The sequence below is a fragment of the Anomaloglossus baeobatrachus genome, chromosome 5 (assembly GCF_048569485.1).
Source record: "Anomaloglossus baeobatrachus isolate aAnoBae1 chromosome 5, aAnoBae1.hap1, whole genome shotgun sequence".
Classification (NCBI taxonomy): Eukaryota; Metazoa; Chordata; class Amphibia; order Anura; family Aromobatidae; genus Anomaloglossus; species Anomaloglossus baeobatrachus.
Genome location: NC_134357.1, coordinates 397386055 through 397413741, shown reverse-complemented (window position 1 = coordinate 397413741; position 27687 = coordinate 397386055).

Genomic DNA, 27687 nt, shown 5'->3' with positions numbered 1-27687 from the left:
ACTTGTGCCGTGGTGGTGGCGGTGTCTCTCCAATACGGGTTGGGCTGTTGCCTTCAATCGGGACTCGGTTGTTGGGGGATCTGCGTCCCCGTCACTGACGGATTTGGCAAATCTGGCGACTCCTAGCCTTGCCGGGGTCCGAGAGGCCCCTGCCCTGGTGCTGACTGTCCTTCGGAACACTGCTCCAGACCACCGGGCACACAGCCAATGGGGTCCTTCCAGGAACTTCCAAACGGTCCCACTCCAGACAGTCACCGCCGTTGCTGACCTTGCTGTTCTGGCCCTCACAAAGCTGGACCCTTCAGGCTGTCTTTCTCTTCTGTCACTTTACTTGCTTTTCCTCCTTTTTCACTTTGCTTTCCTTCACTTTCACTTCTTTGTTGTTTACTCTAGCCCTGCCTGGGCTTCACTTGTTGACACAACCTCGCCCTGGGCTAAACTGCTCACTCCAGCTCTCCCTGAGCTCTTCTGCTGTTCACTCTTTCATGTCCCTAGCTGGACTCACTGGTTACTTCCTGCCTCCAGAGTTGTGAGCTCCTCGGTGGGCGGAGCCAACCGCCTGGCCCACCCCCTGGTGTGCATCATCAGACTCCTGGAGAAAGGCAACAAGGATTTGTGGTTAGCTGTGATGTGCCTACCTGGAGTGTGGGGTGTGGTGGTGTGTGACCTATGTCCCCTGGCTTGCCCAGGGCGACACATTCCTCCTTAGCAAAATGCAGACCGTCCGCGGGCTGCCGTCCTACACCGGTTTTATTTTTCTGTAAAAAGGGGATAACAGGGTTAAGCAAAACATAAATACATTTTTTTAATCAAAAACTCTTCCCAAGACGGGAGGCACATTTACTTAAACGTTGCAACGGTATACGGTCACGGTTTCCGCTCTCTCCCACCCAAGCAACCTGGCCCTGATGCTGCCCCTAAAACCCAGGCAGCACCCCTTGATCCACAGTCCAGCACAAGTTACCCGAGCGGGATCTGTCCTTCCCCTCCAGAGGGTGGCCACCGGTTCCTTTGGTGGCTGGGCCCTAGCCTGCTCTGCTCAGGGCCCTCCCTCCAACCTGCCTCTCCGGAGGCGGCATTGCGGAAACGGTAACGGTACCTAACATATTTACAAGCCACTTAACGTTTGTGGTGCCCTGCAAGTTCACGGGCTTGTCCATGGATAGTTCCCATGCCAAACAAACTTTAAACGGTCCCCACGGGGACAACGGTGCCGGCTCCAGCCGGTTGCAAATCACAAACAAATCTGGTGAAGTACTCGGTCATTTTCATTTTCATCATTTCAAACTTTCAAACTTTTTCAAACAAACAGCACACTCTTACGTTTGCGGACCCCTTTCATTCATAGAACGGTCTCCCTGTACCTAAGTGGGGGTCTACCTAGGTTGGAACGGGTGGACCTTCGGGGCCCGGTGTCAGTGGTACTAGACAGTGGGGTAGAGGGAACAATCGGTTCCTCCTCCCTGCTACAGTGTGGGGCAGGCGGAGGTGCAGGGGAGCTGGGTACAGGTTCATCCCTGGGCACTGGCACTAGTTCTGGCTCACGGTTGACCGCTTCCACTACTTCTTCATCCACGGGTTGTGGGAACAGTATCGCTGGAAGAATCACCGCGCCGTCCTGTGTAGGCCAGTCTGCTGGGAAGTCACCCATTACAGTGTGGATTACCTCTGCTGCCTTCTCCACTGGTGGAGGAACCGGTACTTCGGCCTCTGCCTTCAGCGCTGGGGGGCATTTCTTTAGATGGTCCCGGGAAACTGTGGCTAGGGTGTCCCCTTGGTCACGACTGATCTGGTAAGTCTTCCCGTCTCCCCATTCTGTGGGTTGTATGACATAAGGGATTTGCTCCCACTGATCATCCAGCTTGTGGGTTTTCCTCTTCCGTTTCAGCACCACATCCCCTGGCTGGAAAGGACCTGCGGGCGCCTTCTGGTTGAACCGGTGCTCCTGCTGCTCTCGGCTCCGACTGAGGTTCTTCTCCACATACTCCTGGATTTGCCGGTACTGTGCCCTCCTCCGACTTTCCCACTCTGCCGTTGAAGGGAGTGCTTCTGGGGCTTCCAACCCCATCTCCAGGTCCACCGGCAGGCGGCCAGGCCGAGCCCTCATCAGATACTCTGGGGTGCACTTCGTCGAGCTGGACGGGATATTATTGTACATGTCGACCAAGTCAGGTAGCTTTTCCGGCCACATGTTCCGTTCTTCCAGCGGTAGCGTTTTGAGGAGCCCCAGGACCAAGTGATTCATTTTCTCGCACATGCCGTTGGTTTGGGCGTGGTACGGAGTGGTCCGGATCTTCTTGCAGCCGTACAACTGGCAGAATTCGTGAAACACCTCTGCTTCAAAAGCCGGGCCTTGGTCAGTCAGCACCTTCTCGGGGTACCCATGGGGTCGGCAGAAATAAGCCTGGAACGCTCGAGCAGCGGTTCGACCAGTTAGGTCCTTAACGGGGACTACCACCATAAATCTTGAGTAGTGGTCTACCATGGTCAATGCGTAGGTGTACCCACTTCGGCTAGGGGTGAGCTTGACATGGTCCAGGGCGACCAACTCCAGCGGCTGATGGGTGACTATGGGATGTAACGGTGCCCTCTGGCTAGTCTCGTCCTTTCTCCTCAGTGTACAAGGACCACATTCTCGACACCAGGCTTCCACCGATTCACGCATCCCACTCCAATAGAACCGCTCCCTCAACAGCATCTCCAGCTTCTTCCACCCGAAGTGGCCAGCACCATCATGGTATGCCCGCAGGACAGTAGCGACCTCAGCTTGAGGAACGATCAACTGGCATATCTTCTCATGGGTCTTCGGGTTGATCAGCTCACGGTACAGCCTCCCTTGGTTTAGGTAAAGCCGTTTTCGTTCTTTCCACAAGCGTTGAGCTTCGGCTGGAGCGGCAGGGTCTATTCCCATAGCACCTTGTTCCACCAGAGTCTTGACAAGGCGGACAGCCGGCGCTTGGTCCTGGGCGTCCTGCCACTCTTGACTGGGCCGTGGGTCCAGATCCACCCTTTGCTGACAGACTTGTACCCTCTCAGTAGGCAGCTGGTGAAACGCAGGCAACTCGATCTCCTCGAGGTCGTCATCCTCGCACCCCTCTTCTGACAGAAGGGGCATCCGGGAGAGTGCATCAGCATTTATGTTGACACGACCAGCTCGGTACTTTATGGTGAAATCATAGTTGGCTAGCCGGGCTACCCACCGCTGCTCCAGCGCGCCCAACTTGGCCGTGTTCAGGTGAGTCAGCGGGTTGTTGTCCGTAAACGCTGTGAATTTGGCTGCCGCCAAGTAGTGGCGGAACCGCTCCGTGATAGCCCACACCAACGCCAATAGCTCAAGCTTAAAGGAGCTATAGTTCTCGGGGTTCCTTTCGGTCGGCCGGAGTTTTCGGCTAGCGTAGGCAATCACCTTCTCCTTTCCATCCTGGACCTGGGATAAGACCGCTCCTAGCCCCACATTACTGGCGTCCGTGTGGAGGATGAACGGGCTCCCATAGTCAGGGTACGCCAGGACCTCTTCTCCGGTCAAGGCCGCCTTCAACTGGCAAAAGGACTCCTCATGCTTGTCCTCCCACGACAGTGGGGCTCCAATGGGTCTACCACCTTTGGTCTGTCCCACGAGGAGATCTTGCATGGGGGCAGCCATCTTCGTGTATCCCTTTATAAAGCGCCGATAGTACCCCACCAGACCCAAGAACTGCCTTACTTCCCTCACTGTAGTTGGTCTCGGCCAGCTCTGGATGGCAGTAATCTTCTCAGGGTCAGGGGCGACACCATCCGCACTCACCACATGCCCTAGATACTGCACTCTGGGTTTCAGCAGGTGGCATTTTGAGGGCTTCAACTTCATCCCGTACTGGGCAAGGGACGCGAACACCTCGGCCAGGTGCTCCAGATGGGCTTCATACGTCTGGGAATAAACAATCACATCATCCAAATACAGCAGGACGGTCTCGAAGTTTAAATGTCCCAGACAGCACTCCATCAACCGTTGGAAGGTCCCAGGGGCATTGCACAGCCCAAACGGCATGCTATTGAATTCGCAGAGTCCCATCGGGGTGGTGAAGGCGGTCTTCTCCCGGTCCTCTGGGGCCACGGCCACTTGCCAGTATCCGCTGGTGAGGTCAAGGGTCGAGAAGTAGTTTGCGGTTCTCAGTGCAGCCAAAGACTCTTCAATACGGGGTAAGGGATAGGCATCTTTATGGGTCATCTGGTTGATCTTCCGGTAGTCCACACACATCCGCATGGTACCATCCTTCTTCTTGACCAGTACCAACGGAGCGGCCCAGGGACTACAGCTGTCCCGAATAACCCCTGCCTCCTTCATATTCCTCAACATATCTTTGGCACACTGGTAATGTGCAGGGGGAATAGGTCTATACCTCTCTTTGATAGGGGGATGTTCACCTGTGGGAATGTGGTGTTGAACCCCCTTGATCCGCCCAAAGTCTAGGGGGTGCTTACTGAAAACCTGTTCGTACTCCTGCACCACCCTGTGTACCCCGGCCCTGTGATGTGTAGGGGTATCATCAGTGCCTACATGTAGCTGTTGGTGCCACTCCTTTGTGTCCCCCTGGGGTGGGGAAGTGCTGGCGGTAGGTGGGAGTGTGGATGGACTAGCTTCCTGGATAGTGTGAGGGTCCAGGGTGAGCAGCTTGGCAATGGTGGCATACCGGGGAAGCCTGACTTCTTCCTCCCCACAGTTCAACACTCTCACGGGCACTCTCCCTTTCTTCACATCTACCACCCCTCGGGCGGCCACTACAGTGGGCCAGTGCTCGGAGGGCATGGGCTCCATCATCGCAGGGTAGTCACGCCCCTGAGGCCCTACTGCTGCCCTACACCAGATCATCATCTCACTCCTAGGGGGCACAGTCAATGGAGCAACATCCATCACTCTCACTCCACCAATCTCCCCTCCTGTTGAGCTTACATGCTGGCGGTACATCAGGGCGCGGATCTCACGCTGCACAGCCCTCTGCCGGCTCCCCGCCGCTGTGGCGGCTAGCTGTTGCAATAGGTTCAACACATCAGCCATGCAGTGTTCCATCACATTGGTTCCCAGCACTATTTTCGGGTTATGATCACTGGGTTCATTCATGATCACAATCATACCCTGGTGTTGCAGTTCAGCTTGCCCCACTGTCATAGCCACTTGTTTATACCCCACCTGGGTCAATGGAAGTCCATTAGCGGCAATCAAATTTATACTATCGTCTGGAGGCGCCAGCTCGTCTGTGGCCCAATACTGCCGATACAACGTGTACGGTATGGTAGTTACCTGTGATCCAGTGTCCAAGAGAGCCATCACTGGTATGCCGTCCACAGCCACGGGGATGATAGGGCGGGCCCCGACATATCGGTCTCGCCAGTTCGGGGGGCCACGGTGTTCTACTCCTGAGGATTGGCCCGGGGCCCCAGGGGTTGCTCGTTTAACGGGCACTGTCGGTAAATATGGCCCGGCTTACGGCACTTGTAGCAGATTGGGGGTCTGCTCCGCGGGTTGTTAGCGCTTCTCCGCTGCATCCAGGGAACATCTTCGGGACTGTCAGCAAGCTGTATCTGCGCTGGAGGCTGAGATCTGGTCAGAGGTTGTAGCGCAGCAAGGATCTTGGCAAGGTCTCCGTCCAGGCGACGGACCTGGGCTGCCAGTTCTTCCACGGTGCTGCTCGGGACTGCAGGTATTAAGGAGGTTGGTTTGGCTGAGGCCGCCGCAACGGGAGCTGTCTCGACGGGCCACGGGACGGGTTCCAGGACTTCAGCAGCTGGGGGCTGTAGTGCCTTGATAGCCCGCTCCTTCAACACAGCAAAGTCCACATCAGGGTGTTCCAGGGCCCACAGCCGGAGTTGTTTACGATCCTCAGGGGACCTCATCCCCTGCGCAAATTGCTCCACTAACATCTTGTTGCTATCCGCCTCATTAATAGAGTTCACCCGCTTCAGCGTGCGGAGGGCGGTCTGCAGACGTAGAGCATAGTCCCGAATGCTATCTCCAGCTCGTTGCCGGCACTGGTAAAACTGCATCCTCAGCTCAGCTTCAGTCCGGGTCTCGAAGGCAGTCTGTAGCTTCTCGAAGATGGTGGCTACAGAGAGCCGGTCCCCCTCGGTCCAGGTCTCCGCTTCCTGCTCCGCCGCGCCGGTTAGCTGGCCTAGCACTATCGCTGCTCGTTGCTTATCGGTCAGGGGGTACAGTTCTAGCAACGGGTTAAGCTTTTTCCGGAAGGCCTGTAGGGCATCCGGTTTCCCGTCATACCGCGGTAGCCAGGCAGCTCCGGGCGCATAGGGCAAGGAAAACGGCATGACCTGAGCAAGCGCGGGGGCCGCGGCACCTCCCGCCGGTACGACCGGGACCTGGGCAGGCCCATTCCCATCCGCGGGTGCCGCTGCGGCTGCGACCACCGCTCCTCCAGCGGCTCCGTCGGGCGCAGACATCTTGTTTCTGTCCCCCTTAGCTCTTTCCGGCCCCTCCTCTCTCGGGGCGGGGTTTTGGCCTTCGCGCCTCTACTGCTCGAGAAGACGCTCGAGCGGGAACTTTTCGCGCCAAAGATGGCGGCTTCTGAAATTTTTCTGCCGGATGCCTCCGGCGGTAACAAGGCGCACCTCTACCTGACGGCAGAGCGGTAAGATCCTGTTCGTGACGCCAAGTTGTGGCGGGCGGGGAGGAGGGTGTCAGCACACCGCGCTCACCCCTTCTGCTCGGGTCCGGCAGCTGCTCACTGGTGGCTCGAGCGGTGGGCCGGATCCCGGGGTGTCTCGAGCGACACTCCTCGCCCGTGAGTGAAAGGGGATGTTTGTTGGGTGTGGGGATTGTTATAGTTCGTGACGCCACCCACGGTTGTGGTGATTGCACCACCGCTGCTCCGGGGATGGTGATGCAGAGCAGCCAGGTGTTGTGTTGCCCCTCCGTGGGTAGGGGTTGGTGATCCCGGGGCCCGGTGATGAGATGTGAAGTGTAGGGCCTGGAGGGCGCAGGGACGCGGGGGCAGCGCTGTGCCTTGCGGCACTATGGTACTCACTCAGCCTGACACACGGACACAGTTTGTACGGTAAACCAACGGCTGGTAGGACGGTCCCACAGACGGCTGCACCTGCACTCCCGGTAGGTGACGGTGATGTCCCTCTTCCTTGCACCTGTGTTGACTGATGGTAGCGGTGGATTCCCTCCGGTTACCCGCTCCCCGGCTGCAATCTGGGCCGGAGGAGCTCTACACTTTGCCCGCAGGCGCTGGCCCTGAGAAACTTGTGCCGTGGCGGTGGCGGTGTCTCTCCAATACGGGTTGGGCTGTTGCCTTCAATCGGGACTCGGTTGTTGGGGGATCTGCGTCCCCGTCACTGACGGATTTGGCAAATCTGGCGACTCCTAGCCTTGCCGGGGTCCGAGAGGCCCCTGCCCTGGTGCTGACTGTCCTTCGGAACACTGCTCCAGACCACCGGGCACACAGCCAACGGGGTCCTTCCAGGAACTTCCAAACGGTCCCACTCCAGACAGTTGCTGACCTTGCTGTTCTGGCCCTCACAAAGCTGGACCCTTCAGGCTGTCTTTCTCTTCTGTCACTTTACTTGCTTTTCCTCCTTTTTCACTTTGCTTTCCTTCACTTTCACTTCTTTGTTGTTTACTCTAGCCCTGCCTGGGCTTCACTTGTTGACACAACCTCGCCCTGGGCTAAATTGCTCACTCCAGCTCTCCCTGAGCTCTTCTGCTGTTCACTCTTTCATGTCCCTAGCTGGACTCACTGGTTACTTCCTGCCTCCAGAGTTGTGAGCTCCTCGGTGGGCGGAGCCAACCGCCTGGCCCACCCCCTGGTGTGCATCATCAGACTCCTGGAGAAAGGCAACAAGGATTTGTGGTTAGCTGTGATGTGCCTACCTGGAGTGTGGGGTGTGGTGGTGTGTGACCTGTGTCCCCTGGCTTGCCCAGGGCGACACACTACAGTTATAGAATCTATACTATATTAGAGCGAGTGGAAAGAATAGTTTTCTACAATTCGACCTTATCTTCTAGTAATGTCAGAAAATTGGCAACCATTGAAAGATAGTAATTGTTTTCAGTAGCAGCCTGATAATGTCAGCGCCTAATGCGGTTATGTGGTTAGGACTAAATATGTGCTTTCACATGCTTTATAGCCTGTAGACTGTAAAAATCAGTGTAAGATTAGTGATGAGCGAGTACTAAAAAGCTCGGGTGCTCGAAGCTCGGGCCGAGCCTCCCAAGATACTCGTGTACTCGGCCCGAGCAACGAGCCCAATGTTATCCTATGGGAGACCCGAGTATTTTTGTGAAATGACCTCCCGGCAGCATGGAGAAACCCTAAAAATGGCACAAAAGTCTCAGAAGAGTGCTCAAATGACATGGCAACAGCATGGGGAAGACCCCTTGAAGCATTTATCACTCAAAAGTCACAGCTGTGAACAATTTTGTCCGCGTTTTACGCCATTTTTACGGACTCATCAGAAAACCTTCCAAAATGACCCCAAAATGATTTTTCATGGCGGAAATGTTAAGGGCACATACCCAATAGTGAGATAGAGCTGGTGTATGTTACTTTTTGAGATCAATACATGAAAGATTTTACGTGAAAACATTGTGTGGCACTCCGATGTCCCTGAGAAGAGACGTACATGAAGGCCTCTTGAGTCTAATGTGCCCATTTTGAGGAAGTGAGTCTTTGTAGTATTTTCCTTTGCCAGGGCAGTCCTAAATTGTGAGGTTCACCAATGCCCCTGCATACAGACGTGCATGAGGGCCTGTAAACCTGAAGTGCCCATTGTAAGGAAGTGGGTGTATTATAGTATAGCCCTTAGGCAGGGCAGCCAAAAATTGGGAGGCTCCACGTTGTCCCTGGATAGAGACGTGCATGAAGGCCTGTAAACCTGAAGTGCCCATTGGAAGGAAGTGGGTGTATTATAGTATAGCCATTAGGCAGGGAAGCCAAACATTGGGAGGCTCCACGTTGTCCCTGGATAGAGACGTGCATGAAGGCCTGTAAACCTGAAGTGCCCATTGGAAGGAAGTGGGTGTATTATAGTATAGCCCTTAGGCAGGGAAGCCAAACATTGGGAGGCTCCACGTTGTCCCTGGATAGAGACGTGCATGAAGGCCTGTAAACCTGAAGTGCCCATTGGAAGGAAGTGGGTGTATTATAGTATAGCCCTTAGGCAGGGCAGCCAAAAATTGGGAGGCTCCACGTTGTCCCTGGATAGAGACGTGCATGAAGGCCTGTAAACCTGAAGTGCCCATTGGAAGGAAGTGGGTGTATTATAGTATAGCCATTAGGCAGGGAAGCCAAACATTGGGAGGCTCCACGTTGTCCCTGGATAGAGACGTGCATGAAGGCCTGTAAACCTGAAGTGCCCATTGGAAGGAAGTGGGTGTATTATAGTATAGCCCTTAGGCAGGGAAGCCAAACATTGGGAGGCTCCACGTTGTCCCTGGATAGAGACGTGCATGAAGGCCTGTAAACCTGAAGTGCCCATTGGAAGGAAGTGGGTGTATTATAGTATAGCCCTTAGGCAGGGCAGCCAAAAATTGGGAGGCTCCACGTTGTCCCTGGATAGAGACGTGCATGAAGGCCTGTAAACCTGAAGTGCCCATTGGAAGGAAGTGGGTGTATTATAGTATAGCCCTTAGGCAGGGCAGCCAAAAATTGAGAGGCTCCACGTTGTCCCTGGATAGAGACCTGTTAGGTTCTTAGTGCCTCCGTGCTTGCATTTAAAAACCGCACGTGTGTGCCTGTTGGTGGCAGCTTTCCGCTGCATTTGTGTGAGTTTTGCAAAAACTTGGATATAACACACAAGTCTAGTGAATACACATCAGCACAGCATTGCAAAATGCGCAAGGGCGTTGTCAACGAACAAGGAAGTGGACGTGATGGTGGTGCAGGCAGACACCGAGGTTGTGTGCAAGCTCTAATTTCGCCACAACAAAGGGCCACATCTAGTCGCTCGCACGTCCTGTCCCAAATTCTTGGGGACCGCAGCAGTACACCGCTCTTGAACCAAGACCAGTGTCAACAGGTTGTTAGTTGGATAGCGGATAATGCTTCCAGTCAGATTGGCACCACCACAAACACTCTGTCTTCCACACGGTCAAGTGTCAGTAGCCGTGATACTGCACCGCACATTTCAGAACCTGATCCTCCTTCCTACCACCAGGCCGAGTACACGTCCACGGACATTACTGATCCCACACTTGGACACTCGGAATAGCTGTTCGTTCACGTTTCCATTCACAAATTCTGGCCTCTCGCCAGCTCCTGTTGAAGTGGGCCATGACGAGATTGTATGTACAGATGCACAAATATTTGAGCAGCCACGTTCTCACGAAGTTGGCAACGTGTCTCAACAAGGGGTGGACGATGATGAGACACAATTGTCAGGAAGTCAGGAGGAGGAGCAGGGTGCGGAAGAGGAAGACGACGTGGTGGATGATCCAGTAACTGACCCAAACTGGCAGGAGGATATGCAGAGCGAGGACAGCAGTGCACAGGGGGAGGGAGGCGTAGCATCCCAACAGGCAGTAAGAAGCAGAGTGGTGGCCCCAGGCAGACGTCAGGCAACTGTTCCCCGGAAAAACACGATACAAGGTGCCTGTACAAATGTTAGGTCTTCCCGAGTCTGGCTGTAATACTATTGTATGTATTGAGGATTTCGATTGCGTTAGGGCAATGACAACCAGAGACGAGTTCTTGGTGCAAGACATTTATAATATGCAACCAGCAAATATGTACATAAACGGAACAAAAACACAGTAGAACATAAATACAGGAAATACCTTCCAGGGACTGAGCGAAAGGGAATTCCCGGGACCGCGCACCGGACTCCCCCAGGGAGACCACCAACAGCAAACCCCTATACAGGGACTGTCTGGCAATCACCCCAGAAGCCCTAAATGCGCAGCAGCCGGGACACAAAAGGGCAATAGGTAAGTCGAAAAATGTCTGTACGTGATGTGAGTCCAGAGTGGTATTAAACGGAAGGAACCGGGCAGAAGTTCCGACCAAAGACGGCAAACGGAGTCCAGGTACAGCTAGATGATACCAGATGAAGTCCAGAGTCGGTGTCGGTTGTTTTCCAAGAGGATCCGAATAACAATCAGGAACCAAAAGCAGCAGGGCAGGAGCACACAGGAAGCAGTATACTCAGGCACTGGACTAAGCTTTAGGGGCGGCTTTTAAACAGATGGACAGGAAGTAGGGCAACAGAACAGAAAACTCCATGTTAACAAAGGGCAAGCTCTTTCAAAAGAAAACTGGAAAACCCGGAACTCTGACACTGGCAGTTTTTTAAGTTGGCTCCAGATGATTCTAAAAAAGCCATTTGCAACACCTGCCATGCCAGCATCAGCAGGGGTACCAAAACTAGCAGCCTGACCACCACCAGCATGATCAGGCACATGTCAGCCAAGCACCCGACTTTGTGGGAAGTACAACAGAGTCGAGGAGCAGTGCTTGCTGATGTCACTGCTACGTCTTCGCTGGTTGTGCATGCGAGCCAATCCCCTGTCCATGCTGCCTGCGAACAAGCCTCCTCCACTCCTGCACCTGCAGTTGCCTACGCAGAAAGAACACCATCATCAAGCACGTCCTTGTCCCAGCGCAACGTTCAGTTATCCATTCAGCAAACCTTTGAGCGCAGGCGCAAATACACTGCCAACACCCCACATGCCACAGTTCTAAATGCTAACATTTCGCGACTGCTTGCGCTGGAAATGTTGCCTTTTAGGCTGGTTGAGACAGAAGCATTCCGCGAACTGATGGTGGCAGCTGTCCCACGTTACTCGGTCCACAGACGCCACTATTTCTCCCTGTGTGCCGTCCCCGCATTGCATAACTAACCACGTGTCACAAAACATCACACGTGCCCTGAACAACGCTGTTTCAGCCAAAGTCCACCTAACCACAGACACGTGGACAAGTGCATGTGGGCAAGGACGCTACATCTCGTTGACGTCACACTGGGTTAATATTGTGCAAGCTGGGACCCAGTCTGAGCGAGGGACGGAACACGTCCTTCACACACCAAGTTTTGCAGGCCCTACCTCAGTCAGGGTTTCACACACACTTTACAGCTCCGGAATGTCATGCTCCTCAGCCTCCTCCTCCTCCTGCGCATCCTGATCCACTTTACCCTCCACACCAGTCCCAAGCTGGAAGTGTCGCTGGCGGAGGAGGGGACGGTGCGCTCTCCCACTGCTCGGGTCCGGCTGACGCAGCTCTACGGCTGCTGCTGCTCGTTGGCTCGAGCGATGGCCGGATCCCGGGGACTCGAGCGGCGCTACTCGCCCGTGAGTGAAAAGGGGTGGTTTGGGTTTTGGGGATATTGTCCGTGACGCCACCCACGGTTGTGGTGATTGTGTGGACACCACCGCTGCTCTGGACGGGGATCCCGGGAGCCTGTGACAGGGAGCAGCTTTGTTGTTATTTCTCCCCTCCGTGGGTAGGGGGGTTGGTTGTCCCGGGGCCTGGTGATGGGGTAGAGATGGATGACAGGCGGGTTGCGGGGCCTGATGAAGTGCATGGTCGCAGGGGCAGCGCTGTGCCGCACGGCACGGAGGTACTCACTCAGCCCAATGATGATGACACAGTTCAGGGTAAAACAAGTGGCTGGATGGACGGGTCACTCGGACGGCTGCGGTTGTTCCTCCCTGCAGGTTAGTGATGACTGTCTCTCCCTGCACCTAAGTTAAGTGTTGGTAGTGATGGTTTCCCAACGGTAACCCGCTCCCTGACCTGGATATGGGCCGGAGGAGCCCCTTTTGCCCACAGGCGCTGGCCCTGGGAGACGGTTGCCCTTGGCGGTGGCTGTGTCTCCCCTTCACGGTTGTACGGTTGCCTTCTATCTGGACTTGGCTGTTTGGAAACCCTGAGGTCCCCTTCAATAACGGATTTGGCAAATTCACGGCGACACCAAGCCTTGCCGGGATCCGAAAGTCCTCTGCCAATGGTGCTGGCTTCTCTTTGTATACCGGTCCGGTACGGCCGGGTCACCACCCGTCCACGGTCCTTACGGCAGACTCCAATCGGCCTCCACTGCAGACGGTCACCACATCCTGCCAACCTTGCTGTCCTGTCCGGGCCACACACCCGGACCAACTTCAGGCTCTTTGCTGTCACTTTTCTCCTCTCTACTACTTTCCTCCTTCCACTTCCTTAGCTTAACTCTCACTGCCTGTGTTTTCCCTCCTCCTCGGTGGGTGGAGACCAACCGCCTGGCTCCACACCCTGGTGTGGACAACAGCCCCTGGGGAAGGCAACAAGGATTTTGTGTTTTGACTATGATATGCCTGCAGGGAGTGTGGGGTGTTTAAGTGTTGTGCTCTGTGGCCCCTGGCTTGTCCAGGGCGACACAGAAGCACTGCAGCACTGCCTCGGCGAAGCGGCAACAGGCAGTGCTGAAGCTAATCTGCATAGGTGACAAACCCCACAATGCAGAAGAGGTGTGGACAGCTCTGAAACAGCAGGCAGATCACTGGCTCACAACTCTGAACCTAAAGCCTGGAAAGGTCGTGTGTGACAATGGCCGGAACCTGGTGGCGGCTTTGAGGCGAGGCCAGCTGACACATGTTCCATGCGTGGCCCATGTGCTCAACCTCGAGGTTCAGCGGTTTCTAAAGTCATACTCAGAGCTGTCTGATCTGCTGGTAAAAGTTCGCCGCCTGTCTGCACATTTTCGAAAGTCACCTACTGCTTCAGCCGGCCTTGCCGGCTTAAGACGCCGTTTGCATCTTCCGGCACACAGACTGGTGTGTGATGTCCCCACGCGTTGGAATTCAACTCTGCACATGTTGGTCAGGATATGTGAGCAGAAGAGGGCAGTTGTTGAGTACCTGCATCACCTAAGCCGTCGGGAAATGGGTCAAACTCCACACATAACACCTGAGGAGTGGAGATGGATGTCCGACCTATGCACCATCCGCCAAAACTTTGAGGACTACAACAAGATGGTGAGCGGCGATGACGACATTATTAGCGTCACCATACCGCTTCTCTGCCTTCTAAAATGGTCTCTGCTCAGAAAACAAACATGATGCATTGCAGGCGGAGCGCGATGAGTTTCAGCAAGAAACAGTAGTGGGTGTGGGTGATGAATGATAACACACAGCCCAGCCTCGTCTCATCACAACGTGCAGTGGAGGACTATGACGAGGAGGAGGATGAAGACATGGAGCAACTCTCTGGCCAAATTGAGGATATGACATGCAGTCATATCCTCGGTTCAGCGTGGCTGGCCAGAGGACAGGGTAGATGATGAGGAGGAGGAGGACAGCATGTTCAGTCATCGTGTTGGTCAGGATACTGAAGTGATGGCTGTTAAGAGTCTGGCACACATGGCTGACTTTATGGTAAGCTGCCTGTCTCGTGACCCTCGCGTTAAGAACATCTTGGCCGACAATCATTACTGGTTGGTAACACTGTTAGACCCACGCTAAAAGGAGAACTTTTTGTCTCTTATTCCCGAGGCGGAGAGGTCAGGCAAAATGCAGCAGTTCCAGAAGGCCATAGTCACGGAAGTAGGCAAAGCATTCCCCTCACAAAACGCTAGCGGCATAGGTCATGAATCAGTGGACAACCGAGGCGTACAGCCGAGAGAGGCACAAGTCCAATCCGCCAGAGGTAGGGGAACAGTCTTTAAGATGTGTGACAGTTTTCTCAGCCCCTCACGTACCACAGCCCCTGAGGTGCGGGGTAGTGCCACAAGAAATCCTAAGTTTGCCCAGATGCTGAAGGAGTACCTTGCAGATCGAACAACTGTACTCCGACATTCCTCTGTGCCTTACAATTATTGGGTATCCAAGCTGGACACGTGGCATGAATTGGCTCTCTACGCCTTGGAAGTCCTGGCCTGCCCTGCTGCTAGCGTTTTGTCAGAGCGTGTTTTTAGTGCCGCAGGTGGAATCATTACAGATAAACGCACCCGCCTGTCAACTGAAAATGCTGACAAGCTGACTCTGATCAAGATGAACAAGGGTTGGATTGGGCCAGACTTCACCACACCACCAGCAAATGAGAGCGGAATTTAAAGTTTGCCATGTACCTCCACTCACCCATGGGTACACACTTCTGGACTTTGGATAATCGCTGGACTGCTCCTCCTTCTCCTCATGCGCCACCATGATGATGACCGTTACAAATTGCAATACTTAGGCCTTTGTTTCAGGTATACCCCCAGTGGTAAATTTTTTCGCCCATTCTTTGCAGAATGGACATTACAACGACAGGAGACCCGCTCCTTTGCAATGGGAACAATGTTTTGAGGCCCTCATGCACGTCTCTACCCAGGGACAACGTGGAGCCTCCCAATTTTTGGCTGCCCTGCCTAAGGGCTATACTACAATAGACCCACTTCCTTCCAATGGGCACTTCAGGTTTACAGGCCCTCATGCACGTCTCTATCCAGGGACAACGTGGAGCCTGACGCTGCCACCGACTGCCACACACGTGCTGTTTTTAAATGCAAGCACGGACGCAATAAGAACCTAACTGGTTTTTAGGAGCGACAATTACTGAGAAGTCTGACACTATCAGACACTGCTGACTGACGTGTATTATACACTAGACTTGTGCGTTATATAATAGTTTGTGCAAAACGCGCACCTGTACGCTGCCACCGACTGCCACACACGTGCTGTTTTTAAATGCAAGCACGGACGCAATAAGAACCTAACTGGTTTTTAGGAGCGACAATTACTGAGAAGTCTGACACTATCAGACACTGCTGACTGACGTGTATTATACACTAGACTTGTGCGTTATATAATAGTTTGTGCAAAACGCGCACCTGTACGCTGCCACCGACTGCCACACACGTGCTGTTTTTAAATGCAAGCACGGACGCAATAAGAACCTAACTGGTTTTTAGGAGCGACAATTACTGAGAAGTCTGACACTATCAGACACTGCTGACTGACGTGTATTATACACTAGACTTGTGCGTTATATAATAGTTTGTGCAAAACGCGCACCTGTACGCTGCCACCGACTGCCACACACGTGCTGTTTTTAAATGCAAGCACGGACGCAATAAGAACCTAACTGGTTTTTAGGAGCGACAATTACTGAGAAGTCTGACACTATCAGACACTGCTGACTGACGTGTATTATACACTAGACTTGTGCGTTATATAATAGTTTGTGCAAAACGCGCACCTGTACGCTGCCACCGACTGCCACACACGTGCTGTTTTTAAATGCAAGCACGGACGCAATAAGAACCTAACTGGTTTTTAGGAGCGACAATTACTGAGAAGTCTGACACTATCAGACACTGCTGACTGACGTGTATTATACACTAGACTTGTGCGTTATATAATAGTTTGTGCAAAACGCGCACCTGTACGCTGCCACCGACTGCCACACACGTGCTGTTTTTAAATGCAAGCACGGACGCAATAAGAACCTAACTGGTTTTTAGGAGCGACAATTACTGAGAAGTCTGACACTATCAGACACTGCTGACTGACGTGTATTATACACTAGACTTGTGCGTTATATAATAGTTTGTGCAAAACGCGCACCTGTACGCTGCCACCGACTGCCACACACGTGCTGTTTTTAAATGCAAGCACGGACGCAATAAGAACCTAACTGGTTTTTAGGAGCGACAATTACTGAGAAGTCTGACACTATCAGACACTGCTGACTGACGTGTATTATACACTAGACTTGTGCGTTATATAATAGTTTGTGCAAAACGCGCACCTGTACGCTGCCACCGACTGCCACACACGTGCTGTTTTTAAATGCAAGCACGGACGCAATAAGAACCTAACTGGTTTTTAGGAGCGACAATTACTGAGAAGTCTGACACTATCAGACACTGCTGACTGACGTGTATTATACACTAGACTTGTGCGTTATATAATAGTTTGTGCAAAACGCGCACCTGTACGCTGCCACCGACTGCCACACACGTGCTGTTTTTAAATGCAAGCACGGACGCAATAAGAACCTAACTGGTTTTTAGGAGCGACAATTACTGAGAAGTCTGACACTATCAGACACTGCTGACTGACGTGTATTATACACTAGACTTGTGCGTTATATAATAGTTTGTGCAAAACGCGCACCTGTACGCTGCCACCGACTGCCACACACGTGCTGTTTTTAAATGCAAGCACGGACGCAATAAGAACCTAACTGGTTTTTAGGAGCGACAATTACTGAGAAGTCTGACACTATCAGACACTGCTGACTGACGTGTATTATACACTAGACTTGTGCGTTATATAATAGTTTGTGCAAAACGCGCACCTGTACGCTGCCACCGACTGCCACACACGTGCTGTTTTTAAATGCAAGCACGGACGCAATAAGAACCTAACTGGTTTTTAGGAGCGACAATTACTGAGAAGTCTGACACTATCAGACACTGCTGACTGACGTGTATTATACACTAGACTTGTGCGTTATATAATAGTTTGTGCAAAACGCGCACCTGTACGCTGCCACCGACTGCCACACACGTGCTGTTTTTAAATGCAAGCACGGACGCAATAAGAACCTAACTGGTTTTTAGGAGCGACAATTACTGAGAAGTCTGACACTATCAGACACTGCTGACTGACGTGTATTATACACTAGACTTGTGCGTTATATAATAGTTTGTGCAAAACGCGCACCTGTACGCTGCCACCGACTGCCACACACGTGCTGTTTTTAAATGCAAGCACGGACGCAATAAGAACCTAACTGGTTTTTAGGAGCGACAATTACTGAGAAGTCTGACACTATCTGGACTGTTTTACACTGTGTACACCAGCCCCAGATATGATGAAGGCTGGTATACGGTCACCACTACCCTGCCTGCCTGCCTGCCTGTATACTGCTACAATAGTCCTGACAAGGACTCTTCTGGTCACTAGCCTGTATTCCGACCTGGCTATACCCTGCCTGTATATAGCAACAATAGTCCTGAGAAGGACTCTGCTACTGTACTCCGACCTGGCTATACCCTGCCTGCCTGTATACAACTAGAATAGTCCTGAGAAGGACTTCTGGTCACACTGTTTGCAGCCCTGCTCCGGAACTAACTATAAAGGGCCGCAAAGCTTTCCCTGAATCAGCGACACTCTCCCTACACTCACTGTCAGAATAGCTGTGAGCAGAGCACAGCGCGCCGGCCTATATAAAGGCTCGGTGACGCTGTGCAGGCCGGCCAATCACTGCAATTCCACAACTAACAGGGCTGTGGCATTGCAGTGGTCTGCCAGCCAATCCCTGCATGAGGGCTGGCTCTCAAAAGAGCGCCAACATGCAGAAATGAAGACCACGAGTAAAGCACGAGTATCGCGAGATTACTCGGTCCCCGCCGAGCAGCCCGAGTACAGTGATACTCGTGCGAGTACCGAGTAGTGACAAGCATGCTCGCTCATCACTATGTAAGATATCAGTGGTGATGTCTACTGTGAACTAAATACCAAACGTACACATTTACTTTTTCCTCATGTCTCCACTCATTGTTATTTAGGTAACCGACTTCTAGACATACAGTAGGTTCTGGGACAGAGGCCAGAGAGTACTGGTGCTCAGAATGTTCTGTATATTATATGCAGTATATAAAAAAGTGAGTACACCCCTCACATTTTTAAAAAATATTTTATTATATCTTTTCATGGGATAAAACTGAACATATGACAGTTTGATACAATGTAAAGTAGTCAGGCTACAGCTTGTATAATAGTGTAAATTTGGTGTGCCCTCTACATAACTCAACACAGAGCCATTAATACCTAAACCACTTGCAAAAAAAAGGGAGTACACCCCTAAGTGAAAATAGTCAAATTTTGCCCAATTAGCCATTTTCCCCTCCCAGTGACATGAGACTTACTAGTGTTACAAGCGCTCAGGTGTGAATGGGGAGCAGGTGTGTTATATTTGGTGTTAATGCTCATAAACTCTCTCATACTGGTCACTGGAAGCTCAACATGGTACCTCATGGCAAATAATTCTCTAAGGCCTGAAACACACATCCGTGAAACACGTGCGTGTTTGGTCCGTTTCCGTGTATACTGGAGACACGGCCAAACGTGCACCAATGTTATTGTATGATAAAAGCTCCACGTGCATTTTTGATGCATGTCCGTTTGTCCGTGTCCGTGATCCGTACCTGTGTGCGTTTTGCACGGAAGCATGTCCGTTTTCTGCACGCAACACGCAGCACGGACCCAATGAAAGTCAATGGGTCTGTGCGCGTGCTTTTTTCATGTGATGTCGGTCTTTTTTCTTTTTCTGTTTCGTTCTCTCCCTCAGTCCGTCGGTCGGTCTCTATGTCTGTCGGTCGGTCTCTCTGTCTTATCTGTCCCTCTCGCTGTCTGTCGGTCAGTTTCCCCCCTCTCTCATACTCACTGTTCCCCGATCTCCGGCGCGGCGCTGCATGGCTGTTATAAAAACTCCGGCGGCTTTTACTATTTTGAAAAAGCCGGCCACCTATTAATCAATCTCGTATTCCCTGCTTTACCCGCCCACCGGCGCCTGTGATTGGTTGCAGTCACACACGCCCACCACGCTGAGTGACAGCTGTGTCACTGCACCCAATCACAGCAGCCGGTGGGCGTGTCTATACTGTGCAGTAAAATAAATAAATAAATAATTAAAAAAAAACGGCGTGTGGTCCCCCCCATTTTAATACCAGCCAGATAAAGCCATACGGCTGAAGGCTGGTATTCTCAGGATGGGGAGCTCCACGTTATGGGGAGCCCCCCAGCCTAACAATATCAGTCAGCAGCCGCCCAGAATTGCCGCATACATTATATGCGACAGTTCTGGGGCTGTACCCGGCTCTTCCCGATTTGCCCTGATGCGTTGGCAAATCGGGGTAATAAGGAGTTATTGGCAGCCCATAGCTACCAATAAGTCCTAGATTAATCATGTCAGGTGTCTCCCCGAGATACCTTCCATGAGTAATCTGTAAGTGACAGTTAAAAAACACAGACACCCGAAAAAATAATTTATTAGAAATAAAAAACACTAACAAAGTCCCTCATCACCAATTTATTAACCCCGACAAAGCCCTCCATGTCCGGCGTAATCCACGGACCTCCAGCGTCGCATCCAGCTCTGCTGCATGCAGGTGACAGGAGCTGCAGAATACACCGCCGCTCCTGTCACCTCCACGCAGCTAATGAGGTGAGTAGCGCGATCAGCTGCTGTCAGTCAGGTAACTCGCGGCCACCGCTGGATCTAGTGTTGACAGCGTGTAACCTCAGTGACAGCTCAGCTGATCGCGCTACTCACCTCAGTTGCTGCGTGGAGGTGACAGGAGCAGCGGTGTCTTCTGCAGCTCCTGTCACCTGCATGCAGCAGAGCTGTATGCGACGCTGGAGGTCCGTGGATTACGCCGGACATGGAGGGCTTTGTCGGGGTTAATAAATTGGTGATGAGGGACTTTGTTAGTGTTTTTTATTTCTAATAAATTATTTTTTCGGGTGTGTGTGTGTTTTTTAACTGTCACTTACAGATTAATCATGGAAGGTATCTCGGGGAGACGCCTGACATGATTAATCTAGGACTTATTGGCAGCTATGGGCTGCCAATAACTCCTTATTACCCCGATTTGCCAACGCACCAGGGCAAATCGGGAAGAGCCGGGTACAGCCCCAGAACTGTCGCATATAATGTATGCGGCAATTCTTGGCGGCTGCTGACTGATATTGTTAGGCTGGGGGGCTCCCCATAACGTGGAGCTCCCCATCCTGAGAATACCAGCCTTCAGCCATATGGCTTTATCTGGCTGGTATTAAAATGGGGGGGGACCGCACGCCGGTTTTTTTAATTATTTATTTATTTATTTCTATACTCCATAGTGACACGCCAACCGGCTGATGTGATTGGGTGCAGTGAGACACCTGTCACTCAGCGTGGGGGCGTGTCTCACTGCAACCAATCATAGGCGCCGGTGGGGGGAGAAAGCAGGGAATACGAGATTGTTTAATGAGCGGCCGGCTTTTCAAATTAGAAAAAGCCGCCGGAGCAGTGTGAACGCCGTGCAGCGCCGGTGATCGGGGATCGGTGAGTATGAGAGAGGGGGAACACTTCAGTCACTCGGGGGATTAGCGGTCACCGGTGAATCCTTCACAGGTGACCGCTAATCAGTATGCGGCACAGACAGAGCCGCAGCATGACAATGAAGTCGGGTGAAGTTCACCCGAGTTCATTCTCATCCCGCTACTCTGTCTTCCGACATGTAGTAACGACATTTTGCATCACACACGTACATTTCACGCGGACAACACACACACGTCAGTTATTTCACTCACGCACACATGGACATTCCACACGCACATACAGCTAGCATACGGGATACACACGCAGGCCACACATACCATAAAAGCAAACCTAAAAAACGGAAAACAGACCCGAAAAACGGCCCGTTTTACACGTGCGTGGTTTTCAAGGACGTGTGTTTTAGGCCTGAAGAAGATTGTCAACATCAAGAAAATGAGCTGCAGCATGGTGGCCAAGACTATACAGCGGTTTAACAAGACAGGTTCCACTCAGAATAGGCCTCAGCATGGTGGACCAAAGAAGCTGAGTACACGTGCTCAGCGTCATATCCAGAGATTGTCTTTTCAAAATAGATGTATGAGTGCTGCCAGCATTGCTACAGAGGTTAAAGGGTGAAATGTCAGCCTGTTAGTGCTCGGACCATACTGCATCAAATTGGTCTGCATGGCTGTCATCCCAGAAGGTAGCCTCTTCTAAAGATGATGCACAAGAAAGCCAGAAAACAGTTTGCTGAAGACAAGCAGACTAAGGACATGGATTGCTGAAATCATGTCCTGTGGTCTGATGAGACCAAGATAAACTTATTTGGTTCACATGACAAGTATGTCTTGTCTACAGTCAAGCATAGTGGTGGGAGTGTCATTGATTGGAGCTGCATGAGTGCTGCCAAATGTGAGCAGCTACACTTCATTGAGGGAACCATAAATCCACACTATGTACTGTGAAATATTGAAGCAGTATTGCAACATGATAACAGCTCCAAACACACCTCCAAGACAACTACTGCCTTGCTAAAGAATTTGAGGGTAAAGGTGTTGGACTGGCCAAACATGTTTCCAGACCTAAACCCTACTGAGCATCTGTGGGGCATCTTCAAATGGATGGTGGAGGAGCGCAAGGTCTCTAGCATTCACCATGTCCGTGATGTCGTCATTGAGGAGTGGAAGAGGATTCCAGTGATTCTTGTGAAGCTCTAGTAAACTTCATACCGAAGAGCATTAAGACAGTGCTTGAAAATAATGGTGGACATACAGAATATTGACACTTTGGGCACAATTTATTCATTTCCACTTAGGGGTGTACTCACTTTTGCTGCCATTGGTTTTGACATTAATGGCTGTATTGAATTTATTTAGAAGGCACACCAAATTTACACTGCTATACAAGCTGTACACTGACTGTGAGGGTAGGCCTGCTGGGCTATAGGTCGTTTGTTCAGATGTAATAAGTATATCTGTGTATGTAAATAATCAAAATATAGATGTCGTTGCATAATTATCTGTGTGTCTATATGAGAATTGCACAGACGCCATAATATGATTCTAAAGGCCCAGTCACACTAAACAACTTACCAGCGATCCCAACAACGATACAACCTGATAGGAATCGCTGGTAAGTTGCTAGGAGGTCGCTGGTGAGATGTCACACTAAGCGACGCTCCAGCGATCCCACCAGCAACCTGACCTGGCAGAGATTGCTGGAGCGTCGTGGAAGCATGCTGCGCTTGGTAACTAAGGTAAATATCGGGTAACCAACCCGATATTTACCTTGGTTACCAGCGCACACCGCTTAGCGCTGGCTCCCTGCACACCTAGCCACAGTACACATCGGGTTAATAACCCGATGTGTACTGCAGCTACATGTGCAGAGAGCAGGGAGCCGCGCACACTTCTTAGCGCTGGCTCCCTGCTCTCCTAGCTACAGTACACATGGGGTTAATAACCCGATGTGTATTGCAGCTACATGTGCAGAGAGCAGGGAGCCGCGCACACTTCTTAGCGCTGGCTCCCTGCTCTCCTAGCTACAGTACACATGGGGTTAATTACCCGATGTTTACTGCAGCTACATGTGCACAGAGCAGGAGCCGGCACTGACAGCGAGGGCAGACGCTGGTAACGAAGGTAAATATCGTGTAACCAAGGTAAGGGCTTGTTGGTTACCCGCTGTTTACCGTGGTTGCCAGCGTCCGCAGAAGCCAGCTCCTGCTTCCTGAAAATTTAGTTGTTGCTCTGTCGCTGTCACACACAGCGATGTGCGCTTCACAGCGGGAGAGCAACAACTAAAAAATGGCCCAGGACATTCAGCAACAACCAACGACCTCACAGCAGGGGCCAGGTTGTTGCTGGATGTCACACTAAGCAACATCGCTAGCAAGTTGTGCATCAGCAGCGATGTTGCTAGCGATGTTGATTAGAGTGACGGTACCTTAAGATGTGTGTACAGTAAGGCCACTGTGCGTTTTTCTCGGCGTTTTTGCGCGTTTTTCGGGTGCGTTTTTGGCCTCAAAACTGCATGACTTTGCTTCCCCAGCAAAGTCTATGAGTTTTCATTTTTGCTGTCCCCACACAGCGTTTTTTTTCAGCTGCATTTTTGTGGTGACCACAAGGCTATGCGCACACAGTGCGTCTTTTTGACGCTGCGTTTTTGTGCGTTTTTGGCCGCTAAAAACGCACAAAAACGCACCTGCGTCGAAAAAACGTGGCAAAAAACGCACGCGTTTTGCCGCGATTTGGTGCGTTTTTTTGCTGCGTTTTGCTGCGTTTTTGCTCACTGCGTCTTTATGCGTTTTTTATCAGTGAACAAAAAAAAAAAGGTCTGATGTCATTTCCTTCTTCAATGTGTTCTTCATTCTCCACTAGTGTATGCAGAAGAGCAGACAGCTGCAGAACTACAAGGCTCAGCATCCTCCATCTAATAGTGTATGCAGGAGAGCAGACAGCAGCTGTCGAACTACAAGGCTCAGCATCCTCCTTCCAGGACTGTATGCAGGATTTCTTTGCCCCCCCAAACAAAAAAAATGACGTGGGCTTCGCCATATTTTTGTATGCTAGCCGGGTACAGCAGGCAGGTACGGGCTGCCCCCAACCCCCAGCTGCCTATTTGTACCCGGCTGGGAACCAAAAATATAGGGAAGCCCTTTTTTTTTTTAAATTATTTCATGAATTTCATGAAATAATTTAAAAAAAAAATGACGTGAGCTTCGCCCAATTTTTGAGTCCAGCCGGGTACAACTAGGCAGCTGGGGATTGGAATCCACAGTGCAGGGTGCCCATGCTTTCTGGGCACCCCCGCTGTGAATTGCAGTCCCGCAGCCACCCCAGAAAATGGCGCTTTCATAGAAGTGCCATCTTCTGGCTCTGTATCCAACTCTTCCAGCTGCCCTGAAGCCGGGTGGCTAGCTGGGTAATAATAATGGAGTTAGGGCTAGCTGTATATTATCAGCTAGCCCTAAGCCCGAAATTCATGGTGTCACGCCAATATTAGACATGGCCACCATGAATTTCTAGTAAAGATAAAAAAAAACACAACACACAGAAAAATATTTTTATTAGAAATAAAACACAACACAATTAGTGACTCCATCTTTATTGAAATAAACCCCCCTCCGCAGTAATCCTGGGTCAGGGTCCCGCGCCGTCCAATCCGGATCCAATATCATCTGATCGGTTTGCTGGAAGGCAAAGCGATCAGATGATGTGTCAGGATCAAGTGCCTGAATCCCATCACACATCAGCTGATTGTATAAAAGCCGTTTATACAATCAGCTGATGCATCGGTGCAAAAAAAAAAAAAATAATAATACTCACTTATGTGCTGATTACCGGCAGCTCCTGCAGCGATGGGGCGGGAGTCTGATCCCATCCGATCGCTGCAGCAGCTGCCGGTAATCAGGGATGAAGTCTCCTGACGCATCCGCTGATACCGGTCGGGCGCCCGCGTCACCGCGATACTTACGATCACCTGATGCGTCAGGTGACTGCATCAGGTGATCCATCGCCAGGTCCTGCATCCATCGGAGCTTTCCCGGCCGTCTGCACACAGCCGGAGCGGGGGTGGCGATACCGTGAGAGGAGATGGGAGCGGGCATGGCACCAGGAGTCTGCAGACAGGTGAGTATAACTTTTTTTTTTTTCTACTGTTAACTTTTGTTTTCGCAGCCGCTTCCACCTCCCGCCCAGACATGGCGCCGCACGGCAGCATACATGCACAGGACGGGAGATGGAAGCGACGGTGACGGTACCGGGAGGATTCACGCTTCTGTATATACTGACAGAAGGAATCCTCTTCCTGTACACGTCACTTTACTACCCACCTCCTGCGTTTATAGCTGCGTTTTTGGTCTTAGAAACGCACCAAAACGCACCAAAACGCAGCTATTTGCGTTTATCATTGCGTCTTTCAACATCCCATTGAACTCAATGGATGAAAAGCGCAGTGAAAAACGCGGAAGCGGCTGCGAAAACAAAAGTTAACAGTAGAAAAAAAAAAAAAAAGTTATACTCACCTGTCTGCAGACTCCCGGTGCCATGCCCGCTCCCATCTCCTCTCACGGTATCGCCACCCCAGCTCCGGCTGTGTGCAGATGGCCGGGAAAGCTCCGATGGATGCAGGACCTGGCGATGGATCACCTGATGCAGTCACCTGACGCATCAGGTGATCGTAAGTATCGCGGTGACGCGGGCGCCCGGCCGGTATCAGCGGATGCGTCAGGAGACTTCATCCCTGATTACCGGCAGCTGCTGCAGCGATCGGACGGGATCAGACTCCCGCCCCATCGCTGCAGGAGCTGCCGGTAATCAGCACATAAGTGAGTATTATTTTTTTTTTTTTGCACCGATGCATCAGCTGATTGTATAAACAACTTTTATACAATCAGCTGATGTGTGATGGGATTCAGGCACTTGATCCTGACACATCATCTGATCGCTTTGCCTTCCAGCAAACCGATCAGATGATATTGGATCCGGATTGGACGGCGCGGGACCCTGACCCAGGATTACTGCGGAGGGGGGTTTATTTCAATAAAGATGGAATCACTAATTGTGTTGTGTTTTATTTCTAATAAAAATATTTTTCTGTGTGTTGTGTTTTTTTTTTATCTTTACTAGAAATTCATGGTGGCCATGTCTAATATTGGCGTGACACCATGAATTTCGGGCTTAGGGCTAGCTGATAATATACAGCTAGCCCTAACTCCATTATTATTACCCAGCTAGCCACCCGGCTTCAGGGCAGCTGGAAGAGTTGGATACAGCGCCAGAAGATGGCGCTTCTATGAAAGCGCCATTTTCTGGGGTGGCTGCGGGACTGCTATTCACAGCGGGGGTGCCCAGAAAGCATGGGCACCCTGCACTGTGGATTCCAATCCCCAGCTGCCTAGTTGTACCCGGCTGGACTCAAAAATTGGGCGAAGCTCACGTCATTTTTTTTTAAAATTATTTCATGAAATTCATGAAATAATTTAAAAAAAAAAAGGGCTTCCCTATATTTTTGGTTCCCAGCCGGGTACAAATAGGCAGCTGGGGGTTGGGGGCAGCCCGTACCTGCCTGCTGTACCCGGCTAGCATACAAAAATATGGCGAAGCCCACGTCATTTTTTTTGTTTGGGGGGGCAAAGAAATCCTGCATACAGTCCTGGAAGGAGGATGCTGAGCCTTGTAGTTCGACAGCTGCTGTCTGCTCTCCTGCATACACTATTGGATGGAGGATGCTGAGCCTTGTAGTTCTGCAGCTGTCTGCTCTTCTGCATACACTAGTGGAGAATGAAGAACACATTGAAGAAGGAAATGACATCAGACCTTTTTTTTTGTTCACTGATAAAAAACGCATAAAGACGCAGTGAGCAAAAACGCAGCAAAACGCAGCAAAAAACGCACCAAATCGCGGCAAAACGCGTGCGTTTTTTGCCGCGTTTTTTCGACGCAGGTGCGTTTTTGTGCGTTTTTAGAGGCCAAAAACGCACACAAAACGCAGCGTCAAAAAGACGCACTGTGTGCACATAGCCTAAGGTGTTAATGGAGATAACAAAGCCAGAATGAACAATAAACAAAGAGCTATTTAGAAGAGAATCTGTTATCAATTAGTTCTCACCATATGAAATGAGGGATGTGAAATGTGGGAATTTGACTGCTCGTTCTTGCTTAGCAACGTGTTAATAAAGAAGTATTCAGTAAGCAATAAACAGGCTGATGACGTACTGTATGGATATCTCTAACCAATCAGGGACAATGTTGAACTGAATATCTGTGTGTATTTTATAATATGCGGACCAGAAGACCATTGAGATTCTCCCGAATAGAGACATGTCTCTGTGTGGTTATTGCTACTCATACATACATCTGCGCAGATTGATTTGGACTCTGTCTCTGTGACCCTGAAAAAACGAATTTGCGGTTCTCCCTAAATTCCCAACCTTGACATGACTACTTTACCTTGTATCAGTATAATATCTTCAGTGTTGTCCCATCAAAAGATATAATAAAATATTTATACAAGTGCGAGAAAATGAATCGGATCCAATCTGCAGCATGCTGTGATTGTTTTCTCGGTCCGATTAGGGCTGAAAAAAAATAGCTAATGGGTGGGGTCCCATAGAGTAACATTGGTCAGAGTGGAATGCGATGCTTTATCGCATTCCACTCGCTCTGTCTTACTCTCCGTGTATGCTAGCCCTTAAGCCTGCTTTACA